The 20,739-nt window shown below is 40.9% G+C and overlaps 1 long non-coding RNA gene and 1 pseudogene across 2 annotated transcripts in view; one reads left to right on the top strand and one right to left on the bottom strand.

Annotated features, from left to right (window-relative positions):
* LOC311626233 overlaps positions 1-20,739 on the bottom strand; it is a 1,185,289-nt gene that overhangs the window by 911,463 nt on the left and 253,087 nt on the right. The window lies entirely within an intron of this gene.
* On the top strand, positions 1,245-14,840 carry LOC311625669 (butyrophilin subfamily 1 member A1-like; annotated as a pseudogene). The gene is made up of 8 exons: positions 1,245-1,407; positions 10,656-10,927; positions 11,043-11,198; positions 11,570-11,590; positions 11,656-11,698; positions 12,495-12,521; positions 12,735-12,761; positions 14,189-14,840. The product of its transcript is annotated as a butyrophilin subfamily 1 member A1-like (transcript).

Genomic DNA, 20,739 nt, shown 5'->3' on the forward strand with positions numbered 1-20,739 from the left:
TAACAAAGTATGGAAGAGGGAGGAAAAATGTAGTTCTTGTAGGGTATATTTGAACTTAAGTAGCTATCAGGTAAAATTAGACTGCTATACATAATGATATACATAAATTTCATGGTAACCACAAACCAAAATCCCATAAAACATATGCACAGAATAAAGAGGCTTAAAATGTCCTAAAAATATCTATGAAGTTAACTTAGTCAAATAAACAAACAAACAAACAAAATAAAAAGCCAAACCAAAAACTGTAAAGAAAAGCAGCAAACCACAGGGAAGATATCCAGAAAAAAAAGAAAGAAACAGAACTATTAAAGCAACCAAAAGACAACAAAATGATAATAAGTGTACACTTATCAATAATTATTTTAGGTGTAAATAGATGAAATGCTCCAATAAAAATATATACAGTGAATGGATTTAAAAACATGACCCATTTATATGCTGCTTACAAGAGACTCACTTCAAAAAAAAAAAAAAATCAAGACATACACAGATCAAAAGCGAAAGGCTGAAAAGACAGTCCATGCAAATACAATAGAAATGAAATGAAAGCTGGGGTATCAGTATTCATATAACACTAAACAGACTTTGAAACAAAAAAAATTAAGAAAAAGACAAAGAATAGTACATAATTATAAAGGGATCAATCTAAGAAGAAGATACAATAATTGCAAAAAAACCCAACATAGGAGCATCTAAATATATAAAGCAATTACTAATAGACATAGAGGGAGAATTCTGCAGGAATACAGTAATGGTAGGGGATTTTTAGTAACTCACTCACATCAATAGAGCTCAACCAGAGAGAAAATTAATAAGAAAATAATGACCTTAAAGGTCACAGTAGGCTAGGTTTACTTAATAGATTGTTTTAAGGACATTTTATGTCCAAACTGAACAATACACAGCTTTTTCGAGTGCACATGAAACATTCTCCGGGATAGATCACAAATTAGGTCACAATACAGGCCTCAGTAGAAGATCCATGTGGCACCAGTTTAGGTGGAAGTTACACTCACCTCCTCTCAGCACCATATCAAAATTACAACTAAATTATAAAACAATCAACATAAATAACCATCTGAAGACTAGCTGAATCGGAAGTCTTATAACTAACGACATAGAGACAAAGCACCTCCTGACTCGTAGGAGAACCAGAAATGCAAAAAAGTTGGGCCTTTATCCAAGGTCAGCATTGAGAATCCAGAAAGATAGTTCAGCTGCAGGGTCTCACCAGAGGAGCGATGGGGTCTGAATCCTATGTTGGGATCCCCAGCCCAGAGCAGCAGGGCAGGCAAGAGGAGCCTAAAGAATATCTGGCTGTGGAAATCACTAGGGATTCCACCAGAGACAGCTGGAAACACAGGCATCTTCTTAAAGGGCCAGCACAAACCACCTTGTACCCAGGTACTGACCTTGAGCTCTGGAGGAAACTGGAGTGATACAGGGAGAGATTGGGTTGTGTGGCCTGAGGGAGGGGGCTGGAAGGGCAGCTGCCAATGTTCCTATGCTGAGTTCCCTCCCATACTGCCCACAAACACCATCTTTCCTGGGTCGTGCACTGCCCTCCACATGCCATTAGCCTGGGGAGATGCACTAGCCCAACCTTGCTGACCCTTTAAGACCTCACCCTGCCAAGTGTACACTTGATGGAAGAATCTGCTGATGGCAGCCAGCCTCAGCCTGCCTCACAGACTTTCTTGAAAAACTCTTGCCAGGTGCCTCCTTTCCTGTACAAAGTCCTCCTCCAATCCTAACTTGTTTTACCTGATGAACTCTACTGGTCACACCCTGACATCTCCCTGAGACCTGCCCCACCGCAAATGTCTGCACACCCCAGGTGGGTGGCACCTGACCCTGGTGTACCTGAGACTTTGGCAAAATGGTCTCAGACCCAGCACTAACACTAAATTTAAATCAGTATTAACCCAGTGAACATCATCTCCCCTACCTGGTAACTCACTGAGCACCTGCCTCACCCAACTGGTGTACAGCCAGACCTTTCATTGTCTGAGCCTAAGGGACAACCAGCAGGCATGCACATCTCAGAGTTCCCCAGGCCTTTTTCTGAGCTTCCCCTGGGCTCAGTGCTGTGAGAACTTGTTATACACATTTGACCCTCAGTGCACGTCTAGGCCCAGCACAGGCGGTATCTGACATTGACCTATACCAGAGTCCCACCCAAGTGGCGCCAAACCAACACATCTGATGAGGGGCTTCAGACCACAGTCCAGAGCAGGACACAGTTAGCTTCACAAGCAGCCCATCCAAAGGGAGATCTCATCAGGCACCACACCCTGTTGAGGCAAGTTGTGCTTCAGGTGATCAGCACCAGCATAGCAGCTTGTACACTGTGGTCAGGGCCGATACTCACAGACAGCTGGGCTGAGGGTTAACCTCACACATAGAGGGGCCAACAGTAATTTGGACTACAACAGGCCTTACATTACCCACACAAGGACATTCCTGGAGCACCTTCCTCATGTGATAAGGGAGACTGTGCTACTTAGCTCCACTGGAGACCTACAATGTAAGGCCACTTTACCAAGACTGAGACACAGCAGACCTTCCTAATTCACAGAAACAAACACAGAGAGGCAGCAAAAATGGGAAGACAAAAAGCATGCCCCCAAATAAAAGAACAGGAAAAAAAAAAAAGAACTAAATAAAATAGAAGCAAGCATTCCATCAGATAAGGAGTTGAAAACTATGGTTAAAAGAATGTTCAAGGAACCTAGAGGAAGAATGGATAAACTTAGTGAGAGCTTTAATAAAAAGATAGTAGGCATAAAAGAGGACAAAGAAACCATAAAATGAAGTAATAAATGAAGAGTAAAATATCTGAAATGAAGAACATACTAGAAGGAATCAATAGTAAGTTGAATGAAGCCGAGGTTTGAATCAGTAATTTCAAAGACAATGCAACAGAAAACAACCAATTAGATTGGCAAATTTTTTTTTCTAAGTGAGAAGTACAGGGACCTCTAGGACAGATGAGGTAGAAAAACATCTGCCTCATAGGGGTACTAAAAAGGAGAAGAGAGAAAGCAACAGATTAAGAACCTATTTGAAGAAATAATGACAACACTATCTTAATTTGATGATAGAAAAACACACAAGTCCAGGAAGCACAGAGAGTCCCAAGCAAGATGAACCCAAAGAGGCCTATACTAAAACACATCATAATTAAAATGCCAAAAGTTAAAAGCAGCAAGAAAAAGACAGTTACCTAAAAGAGAATTCCCATAAGAAGGTCAATTGATTTTCAACAGAAACATTTCAGATCAAAAGGAATTGGCATGAAATATTCAAAGTAGGTAAAAACAAGAGTCTACAACCAAGACAATTGTACTCATGAAGGCTATCAATTAAAGTTGAAGAAGAAATATAGAGTACCCCGGACAAGAAAAAGCTCAAGGAGTTCTTTAAAGCAAAGCAGGATTATAAGAAATATTAATTTTTAAGATGAAAGAAAAAAGAGGAACATACATATAAAAAATAAAGTGGAAATAAATATGTACCTATCAATGATCACTTTAAATGTAAATAGCTTAAATGATCCAATCAAAAGACATATAATAGCTGAACGATAAGAAAACAAGACTCTGCCAAAACCGGTTTGGCTCAATGGATAGAGCGTTGGCTTGGGGACTGAAAGATCCCGGGTTTGATTCCGGTCAAGGGCATGTACCTTGGTTGCGGGCATATCCCCAGTAGGGGGTGTGCAAGAGGCAGCTGATCGATGACTCTCTCTCTCATCGATGTTTCTAACTCTCTATCTCTCTCCCTTCCTCTCTGTACAAAATCAATAAAATATATTTTAAAAAAAGAAAAGAAAACAAGACTCATACATATGCTGTCTACAACAGACTCACCTCAGAATAAAAGACACACACAGACTGAAAGCCAAAGAATGAAAAAGGACATTTCATGCAAATGTAAAGGTAAAAAAGCTGGGGTAGCAATACTTATATAAAATAGTATTTGAATCAAATCTATAATAACAAAAGGGTAATATAATAATTAGATTGGACGTCCTTTTGGACAAAGCTGGGGCCGGAGGGAAGCTGCCCGGGTCCCAGGTGCCTGCTGGTGGCCAGAGGATAGCAGCCTGGGTCCTGGGTGCCTGCTGGCAGCCTGAGCAAAGCCTGGATCCTGGGCGCCTCAGGGAAGCTGGTGCCAGCAGTTGGGGGAAGATGCATTTTCATGCATCAGGCCTTTAGTGCTATAATAAGAGATAAAAAAGGACATCACATCATTATAAAGAGATCAATCCAACCAGAAATTATCACCATGGTAAACACTTATTATGTTAACTGAAATAAGCCAGTCAGAGAAAGATAAGTATCATATGATCTCACTCATATGTGGAATTTAATGCACAAAATAGATCCAGAGACATAGAAGCATAGAACTAACTGCAGTCTCAGAAGGAATATGGAGGAGGGTGAGTGGGAAGAGATCAATCGATGGACTTGTATCCATATATGCATAACCTGTGGCCACAGACAATGGTGTGGTGAGGACCTGGGGGTGGGATGGGAGCTGACTGGAAGAGGTTAATGGGGGAAAAACGGAGACCTATGTAAGACTTCCAACAATACCGTTTTTACATAGCAAGGGAAACATCAACAAGACAAAATGACAGTCTACAAAATGAGAATAGATATTCACCCATAATACATTTGATGAGTTCATATCTAAAATTTATTTTAAAAACTCATTAAACTCAACACCAAAACCACAATCCAATTATTAAAAAATAGGCTATGTCCTGGCTGGTGTTGCTCAGTACTTAGAGCATCAGCCCTGTGCACTGCAAGGTCTCGGGTTCAATTCCCAGTCACAGGCATATATCTGAGTTTTAGGTTTGATCCCTTGCCCCAGTTGAGGCATGTGTGGCAACCAATTGATGTGTCTTTTTCATCTCTCTCTCTCTTTCTCCTTCCCTCTCTCTCTTATTCTTCTTCCCCCCATTCTATTCTCTCTAAACACTTAATCAAAAATATATCCTCAGGTGAAGATTAACAAAAATAATAATGAAATAAAAATAAAAAGGTAGGCTAAGAACCTGAATAAACATTTTTCTAAAGAGAACACACAGATTGCCAATAGACAAATGAAAAGATGCTCAATGTCACTAATCATAAGATAAAGGCAAAATGAGATCACATCATACCTGTCAGAATTGCTATGATAAATAAATCAACCAGCAACAAGTATTGGCAAGGATGTAGAGAAAAGCGAATCCTCTTGTACTGTTGCTGGGATTGCAAATTGGTGCAGCCACTATAGAAAACAGTGTGATGGTTCCTCAAAAAATTTAAAATGAATTTATTTATGACCCAGTGATTCCACTTTTGGGTATATATCTGAAGAAACCCAAAACACTAATTTGAAAGTATACTGAGTGTCCAGATTATTATGATCTCTGAATGCACAATAATCTGGCCACTCAGTGTATTTGTATCTCAAAGGGGTACCAAAAGTATTCTAGACTTTTGCTGGAGGTCAACCACCTACTGTATTTTCCAGCGTATAAGATGACCCCCTAATTTTACAGTTAAAACATAGGTTTAGGCATATATTCACTGTATAAGACTACACCCCACTTCCGAGGCAACACCAGTTCTTTTTTTAATAGACCACCTCTCTAACTCAGCCTATCCAAGCAGGCTTTTTATGCATGCAAATTATACATGTTCTGTACCCAAAGCTACACTGTGTTCTAGTAAAAAGCCTGCTCAGATTGGCCAGAGTCAGAGAGGCAGTCTATTAAAAAAAGAACTGGTGTTGCCTCGGAAGTGGGGGGTAGTCTTATACAGCGAATATAGGCCTAAACCTATGTTTTAAACTTAAAATTAGGAGTCATCTTATATGCCGGAAAATACGGTATTTGCCCTAAGCTTTCTATCAGGCAGTGCAAAGGGGAAAACTGATCAGGTGCATTATTAATAGTATCTTTGATATCAAATAAATGAGGTACTCAAGATATTTACTTTGTACAATTGAAACTTTGTAGCCTGGAACAGAGCCAAGCCTTCTGCTTGCTCCATTGTGGCACCCATCTCTGTTGTGCTTTTTATTTTCTATAATTGAAACTTTGTAGCCTTAAGCGGAGGCCTGAGCCTGCCAGGATGTGCAGAAAGCTTGGCTTCTTCCATCTCCAGGGAAATCCAAGCCTCCCTCCTGCTCTCTCTGTGGCTACAGCCATCTTGGGCTAATTTGCATAATTGCTTCTGATTGGCTTGTGGGTGTGGCTTGTGAGCATGGCTTGTGGGTGTAGCAGAGTGATTGGTAATTTGCATATTACTCTTTTATTAGATAGGATAAACAGTAAATCTAAAAACCAAGGGAATTAAAAAATCTGATGAACAATATTAACTGGTGAATATAATAGAATCAGAGGTATGGAAGGGGAGTGAACTGACCATTTTCAGGGAAAAGGGACATGGGGGGTGCGGGAAGACAATGAACATAAACTGTGCACCTATGGATGAGGACAATGGGGGGTGGGAAAGGGCAGAGGGTGGGGTGGGAAACTAGTGGAGGGGAGCAATGGAGGGGGGAAAATGAGAAACATTTGTAATAATATGAACAATAAAGATTTATTTTAAAAAAAACAATTGTAGAGTAATGCCTCTGACTAGAATCAAGGCTTACAAATTAAAGGCATTCTTGTCCTTTCATTTAGGCATTTGGATAAGAAGAGGAAAAGTAATGTTAATATTACTGACCAGAGTCTAAAGTACATATATAGTACTATGTATTGTTGATTGATGTGAGGTCTATATAATTTAAATACTTTTCATATACAGCCTTATAGCAACTTTATGGGCAAGAGCAAGACTCATTTTGTTTAAATTAAATAAATCTTTATTCCTCAGATTATTCCAATTGTTTCTCCTCCCCCCGCCCCCCCCCCCATAGCTCCCTTCCACCTGGTTCCCTCTCCACCATCTGCCATTACCACGCCTCCCCATTGTCCTCATCCATAGGTGTACGATTTTAGTCCAGACTCTTCTGGCACCTCCCACATCCTTTTACCCCTGATAATTATTAATCCACACCCTTTCTTTGTCCATGATTCTATTATACCTACCAGTTTATTCTGTTTCTCAGATTTTTAATTCACTTGATTTTTAGATTCACTTATTGATATAAATGTATTTGTTGATCATAATTTTTACCTTTACCTTTTTCTTCTTCTTCCTCTTCTTAAAGAATACCTTTCAACATTTCATATAATACTGGTTTGGTGGTGATGAACTCCTTTAGCTTTTTCTTATCTGTGAAGCTCTTTATCTGCCCTTCAATTCCGAATGATAACTTTGCTTGGTAGAGTAATCTTGGTTGTAGGTTCTTGTTATCTATCACTTTGAATATTTCTTGCCACTGACGTCTGGCCTGCATAATTTTGTTGAAAAATCAGCTGATAGTTGTATGAGTGCTCCCTTATAGGTAACTAACTGTTTTTCCTCTTGCTGCTTGTATTCTCTCTTTGCTTTTGCCCTTGGCATTTTAATTATGATATGTCTTGGTGTGGTCCTCTTTGGATTCCTTTTGTTTGGGGTGCTGTGCTCTTCCTGGACTTGTAAGTCTATTTCTTTTACCAGGTGAGATAAGTTTTCTGACATTATTTCTTCAAATAGGTTTTCAGTATCTTGCTCTCTCTCTTCTTCTGGCACCTGCATAATTCTGATGTTGGTATGTTTGAAGTTGTTTCAGAGGCTTCTTACACTATCTTCAATTTTCTCTTCTCCTTTTGCTTCTCCAGAGAAGTGCCCTTTTCCTCTTTGTATTCCAAATCTTTGACTTGATTCTTGAATTCCTCTAGTCTGCTATTGGGTCTCTGTATAAATTTTTTTATTTCAGTCAGTGTATGTTTAATTTCTAGTTGGTCCTTTTTCATATCCTCGAGGGTCTCATTAAATTTATGGGCCTTTTCTAGGAAATTCTTGAAAAACCTTATAACTGTGGTTTTGAACTCTATATCCAGTCTTTTGTTCTCCTCCATTTCTTTTGTTTGAGACCTATTTCCTTGTCTCGGCATTTTCGCTGCTTCCCTGAATTGGTAGGATGGCTTTGTGTGCTTGGTGTCCTATATGGTCCGTAGGGTCAGCCTCCCCAGGTACCTGAGGTAGACACTCTTGGTGCTCCTCTTTGTGTACTGAGTGTACAGTCTTGTTGTAGTTAAGTCTTGATTGTTGTTGGTATCACTGGGAGGAATTGACCTCTAGACCTATTGGATGTGAGTATCAGCTGTGTCTACACCAGGATACCTTCTGTATTGGAGACAGTCTTATAGGATCAGACTTGCAAAATTACAAAAGCCTCTGAACTCAGCTTGGATGGGGCAGAGTCTCAGGGCTGAGCTGCTAGTCTTGGCTTCCTGTCAGTCCTGCGTGTGCCTCAGACCTCTGCCTTCCACGGATCCCCTGAGTTTATGCCTGACAGTCCAGATTCCCCTTGTAAGAGTGTGGAAGCCCCAGGGGCTTGCCTGGAATTGGGTTTCAGTGCTCAGTGCAGTTGGAGTTGGGGATTCAGTGCAGTTAGGAGCCTCTGACTCCTTCTGCTATGAAGAGGCCGCAGCAACCTTTGCCGTCAGACCTCTCTGCAAGATCTTCTTCACATGCTGTGACTCTTGGCTCTCCCGAGTCTCCCAGTCTGGTCAGACCTCTCTGCACACATTCACTCACGTCTGCCAGACTCTGAGTCTATGGGTGCCTTTCTCTACAGTCTATATCCACCTGTATGTACCTGAGCCCACAGGGTTTCGGCCTGGGCTGGGCTTCAGTGCAGTTGAAACTGGGGTTGAATGCAGCCAGGGGCTTCCTTTCCCCTCCCACCAGCTGTGCAGTCAGCCGCTCTTCCTTTCTGCTCTAGCATCTCCCTACCTCAGTGCTTTGCAGCTCCAGATCTAATCCGTGAACCTCTCTCCTTCTTTCTATCGATAGTTGTGAATTTCCTGCTCAGCCAGCTTTCCTGTGGTTTTGGATGATTTCATTGCTGTCTTTTAGTTGTTATTTTGAAATTGTTGTGGAAGGCGGCAGTTTAGACGCTTACCTAGGCCGCCATCTTGGTTCTCTCTCATTTTCTTCTTTAAAGGGGAAAATTTCTCTACTCCATTGGGATATCCCCTTGTGTTTTAGGCCCATGGTTGACAAACTGCGGCTTGTGAAGCACATGCAACTCTTTGGCCTATTGAGTGTGGCTCTTCAACAAAATACCACAGCCTGTGTGAGTCTATTTTGAAGAAGTGGTATTAAAAGAAGTTTAAGTTTAAAAATTTTAGCTCTCAAAAGAAATTTAATCATTGTATTGTTGATATTTGGCTCTGTTGACTAATGAGTTTGCTGACCATTGTTTTAGGCCATGCTTTTTTTTTTTTTTTTTTTTTATTAATCCTTGCTTGAGGTTGTTTTATTTCATTGATTCTAGAGAGAGTAAGAAAGGAGAGAGAGAAAGACAGAGAGAGAGAGAGAGAGAGAGAGAGAGAGAGAGAGAGAGAGAGAGAGAGATTGAGAATAGCTGAGGTTCATAATATATTTTCTACATCTAAGGAATTGAAGGAGGAATGAACCAGACATAAGAGGATTCATATTAATAAAAAATAACATATAGTTTTCGAAGTCAAGACACACATTATTCTCAAAGAGACAGTGGATTCTTCTAGCATTCTGGTATGCGATGTTTTGATACAGGTGCTGGGGACATGGACCCACAAATGAACCCAGCCTGTGCTGAATTGAAAAGGAGAGTTGGTAAAGGGAAAAGAAATGGATGAGAGTAAAAAACAAAATACATCTTGACACCTTAATGGCCTCAATTCACGTGGATACCTTCATCTTATATATAATCCCTACTCAGAACAAGGAAGAGGATTTGGAAAAAACAGATTTTTCTAGGAAGTGACTATAAGAAGTCTCAATTTAAGCACAAAAAGTTTTCTTGAGACTCCAATAAATGGAATAGATAGATATAGGTGATAGATACATAGATACAGATACAGATATGAATATAGTGATAGACATAGAGATAGGTCTCTCTATATATAAAAGGCTAAGTGACTGACCATTCCTGACTGACAGGCCAGTACAGATGATATCTACTGGCAATTTAAAAATAAGTGTTGACTCAAGCACTTCTATTATAAATGATGAATAGCAATATTAAATATTTTGTATTTTAATTTTATAATACTATATTATATATACTATTTTGACATGTAATTTTTGCAGTAATGTAATTACCTCATGAATCTCTCTTCTAATTAATTTCTTTTCAATGTACCCAAATCCATGCACTGGGCCACAGTAGATATAGATGTAGAGATATATTGTAGTTTTCTGAAAGAATTCAACATTGGCAAATTTTATTATGCTCCTTCTATAATCCTTCTATGACCAATTGCAGATATCTCTGGGTAGAGAAGATGTGTCAGGTATCAGAATAAGTCCCAGTATCAAATTTAAGTCTCCTGTGAATTTGAACTACATATATCCATTTATCTCATGGGAGAAGGTAAGATGCCTTGTCCTTCCACCAAGAACTATGGTACTTTGTCCATCTCCTCACACAGGTGTTACTGTGCAATGTTAGGAACGTCTGGACAAAACATATCCATGTCTCAGATGAATGGCTTTCCTCTCCAGGTCTGGGCTCTGGTCCTCATATTTTCATGGTGGGTCCAGAAGATGAAGGAATAAGATGTGCACAGGAAAGAGATGGTTCCCCCAGCCTGAGGTACAATGGAAAGATGTGATGGGAGAGAAGATACCTTCTTTCTCTGAGGACAAGACCCAAGACGGTGATGGGTTGTTTCAAATTGAGGCATCCCTCGTGAGAGACAGCTCAAAGTGAGAGGCATCCTGCACCACAAAGAACCCTTCAAGACAAGAGCAGGTGGAAACCATTTCTATCCCAGGTCAGCACTGCCATTTTGGGGACAGGACAGGAGTAAGGAGGAGATGTTTGGAAACCGGGTGGAATAGGCTTGCTCAGTGTATGTTTTGGGTCAGGCTTTGGGGACCATGTATCAGAGCCCTTCTTCCCTAGGACCTCTCCTTGGAAAGTAGCATTCACTGTGACTTGAATTGTCATCGATGCTGTTGTATTTTTGACCTGGAAAGAGCAACAGGAAAGGAAGAAAGTACAGGAAGCCAAGGAGGGAAAAGTAAAAAGAAGCCAAATCAAAGGTAAAACTGAAGGAGACTTGGGGACAGCAGTAAATTTATGAGATTGTTAGCGTGGCTGTGTACATGGATGGCATCTGTTGGGACACAGAGACAGGCGTAGAACTTAGTTAGAGCCCCACAACCTTCAAGAAGACATGGAGCCCAGGACCTTCATAAGAAAAATACTATATTAGAGTCCAAGGAGAGAGGAAACTTACTGGTGTAATCAGGGAGTCAAGAATAAATATCCACAGTAATTCTCAATTAAGGCAAATTTCTTGATCTAGGTAGATGGAAATAGCATTTAGGATCTGGGCTCAGTAACAGTCTAGAAAGTAAATCTTGGACTATTTTTCTGTAAAATCTGATTTGTTATTTTCTTGCCTTTTTAGAATCTTTCAAGAAAGAGCTTAGTAAGTTCTTTTTTCTTTTTTCTTTTCTAGTCATTACTTTATTCTGTACACTTAGCATTTCACAGACTGTTATTGCTTTTCAGACAGAAGTAGAATTATATAATCAAGGTGAGTTAGACTGATGTTGTTGGATCAACCATCTCATCTGCCCCTGTTTTCACCTCCTCCTATCGACCTTGTAGGGGAAGAGGAGTACCCCACCCAAAAAAAGAATAAGGGATCACCCAATACCAGGCAGATGAGATAGGTAGCGGATTGTTAATCACATACTCACATCCTGGGGGAGGGCACCACACACCATGCAGGACACATGGAGGTTGCACTTTGGAGCAGAGTCAACCAGCAGGGCTGTGGGAGGTAGGATAGTAATAACAGGAGGATGAGGTACTCTTGTCTGTAGAAGTATGTGATTGGCATGTTTGAATATTTTTTCCAGCTGACAGTGAGGTGAAGCCCACTATTGGGCTGAGGACAAATGGGGGTCAGCTGCTTTGGCTGGTAGTGGAGTTATCTGGATGGAGCTTTTACTTCTGAGGAGAGAGCATATCTAGTGAGAACAGGGCACTCACAGTTGGGCATTTGGCTTCCTGTGAGACTCAAAGATGTCAAGACAGCAATGAAATTTCAGGATTTACAACACAGTTTCTCAATTATAACCAATTCTCTTCTTCTCCCAAAAGAACCAGACCCTCATATTTTATCACAGATGTGTTGGTGGATGAGGAAAGTATGAAGAGATAGCACAGGAAATATAAAATAAGACAAACATCCCATAATTTTCATTGAGATGAACACAGAAATATAGCACTGCCATAAACCTTCAGATTTCGTGTGGTTACAGCAGTTTCAGTCTGAAGCACATGCCCTTTGAGTGGGAATATCTAACGTCTTTGTTTTATCTCAGACCGGAGGAGAGCTGGGCTGTATGCTGGTGAGTAACTGATGTAGTCTTGGGGCTTCAGGTGCCCCAGGATTTCATGGGCCATTTCCAGGGCATGTTTAGAAAGGTGCCATCTTCTGGAGATTTTATATTGAAACTGAGGGTCAGAAAAATATAGCGGCTAAGTGAATAAGCATCCTACTATAATAGTTCAGAGGACACATTCTTGCTGTATTTTAACATGATTTTTTTCCTTCTCTTTAGACTGGAGAAAGGAGCATTTCAAAGCAGGTGAGTGGTCCTATCCTTTTGTCCTACATCATCTCTTTTATACAAACCATAAAATCTTGCATTTATATAAACAGCCAATAACACCTCCTGGGGTAGCATTTTATGGCTTTCACTTCAGACTCAATTTTGTGCTGAAACATTAACAGATTTCATACTATGCTGATATCATTCATTCAGCCTAAATCCATGCAACTATTTATTCAGTGTCAAATAAATACAGCAGGGCTGGTCTCTGACTCCATGGGAAAGTGCACATACAAATTGTGATGAATGTTATGAAGGAAAAAGCAATTGCTGTGAAAGGAAGAAATGGCAATTAAACACACTACCATGAAGAAATGATGCCCAATCTGACCAGTGACAGGGTAGATTTATTCATGTGAATAACATTGAAAAAGTAGTTGAGCTGGAAGGAAGTCTGCTATGTAACCATGCTGAGACAGAGCACAGCTTGTTGCCACTCAGTGCAAGTGCACAATGGCCCTGGCCTCAGAGTCTTTCCAGAGTTAGAGTTGATTGTCAATGTCCAATGCATGCTGCTTTACTCTGCATATCCCCACATCCACACCCAATTTCTAGTTATCATAATCCTCCAAACACATAATATCCCACATACATTCTTAAAAAAACTTTAATTATTGAACGTGTTGAGTTTGACAAGAAGCAGATTGCTTACTACTAGTACTAGTGCCACGGCTAATCTTACTATCCAGTATTAGTGCTGCTAGAACTACTGGAAGCTAAAGTTTACCAAGTGTTCATCAAGGGCAAGACAGTATTAAACCCTACACATTATCTCATCTCTTGCTCACCACAGTCCTATGCTGAGGGATCAGAATTATAATATGTTCGTTGTCATGAGAGCAAAATGACGCTGAGAGAAGCAAAGCAGTCTCGCCAACTTCCAAGCTCCTAAGGATGGAGTGGTTGTCACAGTTGGGGGCTTTCTGACTAAAGTGCCTGGGATTTCAATTGTTAGAAATATAATAAGTGCATGTGAGAAAGATAACTGAGCTATTACATAAGCAAACAGAAAAAGGAAGCCAAAGAAGCTTCAGGTACAGTGTGACTGAAATATGGCAGGGCTTAATTATTAAGAACAAACAGCCAGCATCTGAAGGGAATTGGAGAGACTCCATCCTGCAATACCCATTCCTGGGCTTTCAGATGAGACATCCCTCTTCTCTAAACAGCGTTTGCCTGTGGGGAACAGTGGCCACCCAAGGTCCGGTCAGCCCTGACCTTCTGTGATCTATACACCTTGCGTCTCCTATGAATAGATATGGATAGAACACAATGGTTTACCCGCTCTTCCATTGCTCTCCCTCTTCTTTTCCAACATACCCCCTTTCCTGTATTTGGATCTTTCTCAAACTAGCCAGTCTTGATTGTGGAATGAGTTTTTTTTTTTTTTTTCATACCTGCAGTGGCTGTTACTGTGGATCCAGACACAGGTCACACCAAACCCATCGTATCTGAGAGTAGAACACATGTTTCTTCAATAGAAAATGTTTCTCAGAACAAGGATGGCCCCACACAGCAGGAGCAAGAGGACACCTTCAGTGTTGCTTTACCACAGGGAGACATTGCTGGGAGGCAGAAGTAAATGTGGGAGCAGAAGGTGGACCTGGAACCAGATGGGCACTGGGTGTCTGCTCAGATACAGTGAAGAGAGAGGGGTGGTTTGTAGAAAGTTCAGAAAAGAGTTTCTGAGTGGTGGCATACAAGGAAGGGGAAGTCAGGGTTCTCACTTCCCAGCCAGAGTCTCTGTCGCTGAGGCAACGCCCGCACAGGATAGGAGTGTTCCTAGACTGGGAGGCTGGGGACATGGTTGATGGATCTTACATCTATTCCTTCACTAGAATCAAATTCTGTGGGGTCCTCCATCCTTATTTTAGCATTCAGGGTCCTGGTACATCTGTGGCCATCTGCTTAGGTTCAGATCACACTGAAAATTGTCCTGATTCTTCTCCAAAGAGCTCTGCAACTCACTCAAGGAGTTCTAATATGGGTGTCCCCCAAGAAGCTAACTCTGTTACCTCAGTAAGAAATGAAGTGTCAGTCCTTAGGTATCTCTGAGCTGCCTCCACTCAGAGCTTTTGTGGGTGAGAAAGCTGTTGCTGTGTGGAGAGTAGCTCATTTCCAGTAGATTAACATTTTAGCCCCTTTCAAAGAGGAGGCAGAAAGAGGAATGGGGCGACTGGAAAATGGTTGGAGAATTTCCTCCAATGTTACCTTTGGGGCAATGTAGTCTCTTTATGAGCAGCAACCATTTGTCACTGAAAACTGCCAACAAATGCATGGTATCTCTTCTGTTCCATCTCTCAGTGTGTGTTGAAATAAATACTAGAAAATGGAATGCTATAAAAAAGAAAGTAATCTCACCATTTGCAACAGCATGGACAGACCTTGAGAGCATTATGCTAAGCAAAATAAGCCAGTCAGAAAAAGATAAATATCACATGATCTCACCCATATGTGGAATCTAATAAAGAACATAAACTGATGAACAAAAAGAGACCCAGAGACATAGAAACATCAAACAGACTGTCAAACCTCAGTTGGAATGCAGGGAAGGTTGGAGAGGGAAAGAGATCAAACAATGAACACATATGTGTATATTCATAGTCTCTAGACACAGACAGTGGTTGGGAAAGCCTTAGTGGGGAGAAAGTTGGGAGAGGGCAATGGGGGGGGACATATTTACTATTTTCAACATTAAATATTTATTTTAAAATATTTTTAAAACTACATTTACAGAGAAATTTTCTATGCTTATTGTTTGTGTTATCAAATGTGGAGGAGAGGTGGTGTCTAAAGGGAACGATCAACAGTTGAGTGAATTCTCAGTACATGTTACTGTTGGAAATACCCAGAAATCATTCAAATATTTTGAAAGTTAGTAGCTCAGCTTGTCCTTGCCTCTGTGACCATCAACTTGTAAATCTGGAGTCTTCCATGAGGTGGAGAAGATGATAAAACCTTTCCTGTGGGAGACCAAGCTTTCTTGAGGCAAGCCTTTTATTTGCTAACTAGAGGCCTAGTGCACAGTTCATGCACAGGTTGTATCCCTCAGCCTGGCTGGTGCCCTTTCTCAATCCAGGACCCCTCAGGAGATGTTGGACTGCTGTTTTCAGCTGGATCCCTGTAGACCCAAAACCAGCATGCCAACATACCCCAAGGGATGTAGTAGTGTGTGAAGCAGCAGGTGGCCAGGGAGGAACCTGAGCCTGGGCCAGGCACTGCTCCCACTCCCACTGGCCCCGCTGCACCTGCTGCCAGGGCTGCTTGGTAGCACTGCCATGGAGGCAGGAGAAGTTTATGCTGCTGCAGCTGTGCTTGCCAGCCATAAGCCCAGCATCTGGCACCCGTCAGTCAGCTGAGTGGCACTCTCGCTGTGAGAGTACACTGACCACCAGGGAGCAGCTCCTGCATTGATTGTCTGTCCCCTGGTGGTCAGTGCACATCATAGTGACCAGTAGACCCGTTGTTTGGTCATTCGGCTGCTTAGGCTTTTATATATATAGACAAGTTCTCACTGGTCAGCAAGTCAGAGTTTTGTCCTCTGGGAATATGTGAATGAGAAAAGAATTGATGTTGCAGTTTATCTTTTCAGAGAAAAAATAAAACTAGTCAAATAGACACAAAGAAACATCTGCAGCCTTCGTGGAAAAGAGTTGACAACACTGCCTGTTTTCTTCACTGACCATGTCCTTCCCACTGCTGAAGTTTCCTTTGCCTTAATGCAGCTAAGCCTTCTCTAACATGGCCAAGCTTGTGTCTTCAAGGATATAAAATATGAGCTGCTCCTTTTAAGTGAGCTTTCTCTTCCTGGTGACAGAAGAGATCCACTTAGCTTTTTCTACACTGTTGACAGTTCTTTAAACCACAAGTCTCTTTAAGAATCTCTCTTGGAAGATGTATCTCCTTAGCAAAAGTTCCCCGGCACACTAAGTTGTGGAGAGCGACTATAGTGTTTGGACAGGCTCAAGCCTCGGACTGATGAGAGGACATGGACCTTTTGTGGCAAAGCCACATACAAGTCTCAGCTTGGAGGGCAAAGCTCTCACAGCAAAATTATAGCCAAAGGCTATGGTTGTACGAAAACTTGACCTTATAGTCTGACCTTGTAGTCCTAGGTAGCTGAGGGATCAGGGCTGCAGAAGGTGCAGCAAGTGCTGCAGAAACAAAGCTTGATAGAGTTCAGAAAATTACAACAGGAAAGAAGCAGATTTGAAACTTGCAAGAATATTGTAAACATCTTGACCACTCCCTTGTTTTGCTTTGTGTGATCTGATTATAAAATAAAGATTCAGCTTACAGGCAGGGTCACTGTGATCCAGGAGCTCAAGCCTGGCCCCAATTATACCCTCTTGTCTATTTTCTTTAATCCTTCACCACCCCTCCTCAGGTTCACCACTGGCCATGCTGGACGCAGTTCACTAAGTGGCAAAGCCAGTATTTGAACACAAGAAGAATATTCCCATATATGAGAACCCTATACATGGGGTCACAACAAAACAGAAGAAAAATGAGATTGGAACTATGATATACAGCAGGAAGGATAATGGGTTCAGTTTAGGATATTTTTCTTTTGTTCTAAATTTAGAATATTCAGCATGAGGTTCTCAAATGAGTTTTTAGTGTCTCTCCTACTGGAACTAAATGCATACTTTGTTCTACAACAGGATTCTTCCATCTTTCACTTTCCAACTCATTTTATTGCTCTTTTGTCCTTTAAGCTTAGAGATTGGGCAGAGTAGGTTGGAGGTGGGCAATGAAAGAAATCATTGAAAGAACTAAATGAAAGAACAGTGTAGAATCAGTTGTAGAAATGTCAGGGATGACATCACCCACAGCATCCTCATCTCTAGTGTGGGCAAAAACAAGCAGTGAAGGGTCGCCAAGTAGCCTATGGTTTCTGGCAAAGAAATAAGCTTGAATTTAGTCTGACTCCATCAATTTAATTCTTTATTGATAAACTACTCTGGAAATCCCATTCTAAGTAGAATTTATAAAGGAATGATAGGACATTGAAAAGACAAAGAAGTTTCAATAGAATAAAAAAATGTAGAGAAGAAATTATACCTTATTAAACATTTTATCTCTAGGGCCTAGCAGAGGGCATTCTACAAATAAGAACTCAATAAATATCCTACTTATACATCTATTCATGCATTCCACAAATGCTTATTGATCAACCACTTGGTGGTACTTTTCTAGGCTGTGAGGACATATAAAAAAGAAAAATATTTCTGCCGTAATGGAACTTATAGTTTACTGACTAATAATGAAAAAGTCCTTCATTTCCTCCAGTCCTCTCCTTGTAACTAAGATTCATTCAATCTCTACATCTATTCTGAAAGTTGCCATTCTTTATGTGACTACAACCATCTATGCATCAAGATCCTTGAATGACTCACCAATTGCGGTATTTCACCCAAGCCTTCAATCATTCTCCTTTCCTATGGGTTTTTTAATTGGAACTGGAAGTGAGATTGTAAATTAATTCCTAATTTAGGAAAAATATGTTCTTTATCTAGTAAAAATTTTGACTGGTAAAAAAACACATTCTCATGAAATTGTCTTAAGGAATATATGTATTTATATATAGAATATGCACGAGGACACAAGACTAACAAGCAAAGAGCTAGTTTGATTAGGAAGAAAGGCTACAGAAAAAAAATAAAGACAAAAAATAAAGAAGACAGTTAACCTCAAGATACTAAATTAAAAATTTCAGTTTCATTAAAACAAAATAGAGAAATGTCAAAAATATTTTAAGGCAAAGCTAACCTATTTATTACTAAATTTGTTTACTACTAAATGTATCACTAAATTTATATAAAAAATTTAAAGGGCTTGGAGGGGCATACTAATGTATCAAAATGTGTAAATAATTTGTAAAGCTCCATGGAACATACAACACTAAAAGTGAACCCCAATGTAAACTGTGGGCTCTAGTTGAAAATAATGCATTAATATTCGTTCTAATTTAACAAATATACTACACCAATGCAATATATTAATAATAAAGGAAGCTATGGGGGGAGAGAGGACGAATATGGAAATACTCTGCATTTTCAATTGTGCTGTGAACCTCAAACAGTTCTAAAAAAGAACAAAGTACTGTTATATGCTACAACATGGATAAACTTTGTAAACATTATACTGAGTATAAAAAGCCAGACACAAAAATATCCATGTTTCATGGTTCCATTTATATAAAATATTGAGAAGAGGTGAATACATCAGGACCAAGTAGATTAGCAGTGGCCTGGGACTGGGGAGAGGGAAAAATGTGTAGTGCCTGCTTAATGGGTATGGAGTTTCCCTTTGGAATATTCAGAATATTCTGGAACTAGATAATGATGATGGTTGCATGATATTATGAAAATATACATACCACTGAATTGTGTACTTTAAAATGGTCAAAATGATAAACTTTATGGTATGTGTATTTTACATCAATTAAAAATTTTTAAAAGCAAATAAAATAAATGTGTCCATAACTGTGGAAGAATTAACGTAGTTTCAAACACAAAGTTATGAGTTTAAACAGAAAAGGAATGTCATGACTGGAAAGAACCTCCAGAATGCTGTAGATGAATGACCTTCATAGAACAGCAAAACTATGATGATTGCCAACCTGGGAAGCAGCAGTGTGGTTTGCAGATATTCCCCATTCTCACCTCAGAAGATGTTAAGACTTTCCCAAGACATTCTTTTTTTCATGTTATTTCTTATTCCTCATGTAACCTTTTTCTTTAATTTATTATGACTTTAAAATATTCTTACTGTGTTACATTTATTGCTTACATCTATCCTATCTAATAAAATGATAATATGCAAATTGACCATCACTCCAATACACAAGATGGCCACCCCCATGTGGTCAAAGAAGGCCACCCCCATGTGGACACAAGATGGCCTCTACTAGATGGCCAGCAGGGGAGGGCAGTTGAGGAACCAGGCCTCCAGGGGAGGGCAGTTGGGAGGAATCAGGCCAGCAAGGGAAGGCTGTTGGGGGCAATCAGGCCTGCAGGCGAGGGAAGTTAGGGGTGACCAGGGAGCCAGGGGGGGACAGCTGGGGGGAGACCAGGCCTGTAGTGGAGGGCAGTTGGGGGAACCAGGTCTGCAGGGGAGGTCAGTTGGGGGGGACAAGGCCTGCAGGGGAGGGCAGATAAGTGTGACCAGCTGGCAGAGAAAGGCAGCTAGGGGTGGCCAGGCCTTCAGGGGAGGACAATTGGGTGGGAGGGGGGGGGTTGGGGGGGTGGGGGGGGAAACAAGACCAGGCCTGCAGAGGAGAGCAGTTGGCGGGGACCAGGCCTGTAGGGGAGGGAAGTTGGGCTAAATCAGGCCAGCAGGGGAGTTGGGGGGAAACCATGCCTGCAGGGGAGGGCAGTTGAGTGTGATCAGGTCAGCACTAGTACTATAGGGGAGTGCATTTGGGTGTGAGCAGGCCAGCAGGGGAGGGCAGTTGGGGGGACCAGGCTTCCAGGAAGGCAGTTAGGGGCAATTGGGCCAGCAGGGGAGAAGTTAGGTGTCAATCAGGCTGCCAGAGGAGTGGTTAGGGGGTGATCAGACTAGCAGGCAGAAGCAGTTAGGGGCAATCAGGCAGGCAGGCAGGGTAGTGTTTGGGAGCAAGCAGTCCCAGACTGGAGATGGTGCAGGCTGGGCTGAGGGACACAACCTCCCCCCGCCCAATACATGAATTTTTTGCACCAGGCCTCTAGTTTATTTTATAATTATTGACTTTTAAACTGTGTTTTATTTTTCTCTAAAAGAAAAATTGACATTTTCATATACATGATACATAATTAAATTTTCTTGTGGACTAGAATTTATGAAAATTGTCTCCACTCCACATTTTCTATTAACTTTCTGAGGAAGTGTGAACTTGCACACTTCATATGATTGTTTAGATTATATCTTAGTGATAGGTTTTTTTTCTCTGTACATTCAGCTATATTTTCTT

This window comes from Pipistrellus hanaki (assembly GCF_964339955.1).
Source record: "Pipistrellus hanaki genome assembly, chromosome: 7".
Classification (NCBI taxonomy): Eukaryota; Metazoa; Chordata; class Mammalia; order Chiroptera; family Vespertilionidae; genus Pipistrellus; species Pipistrellus hanaki.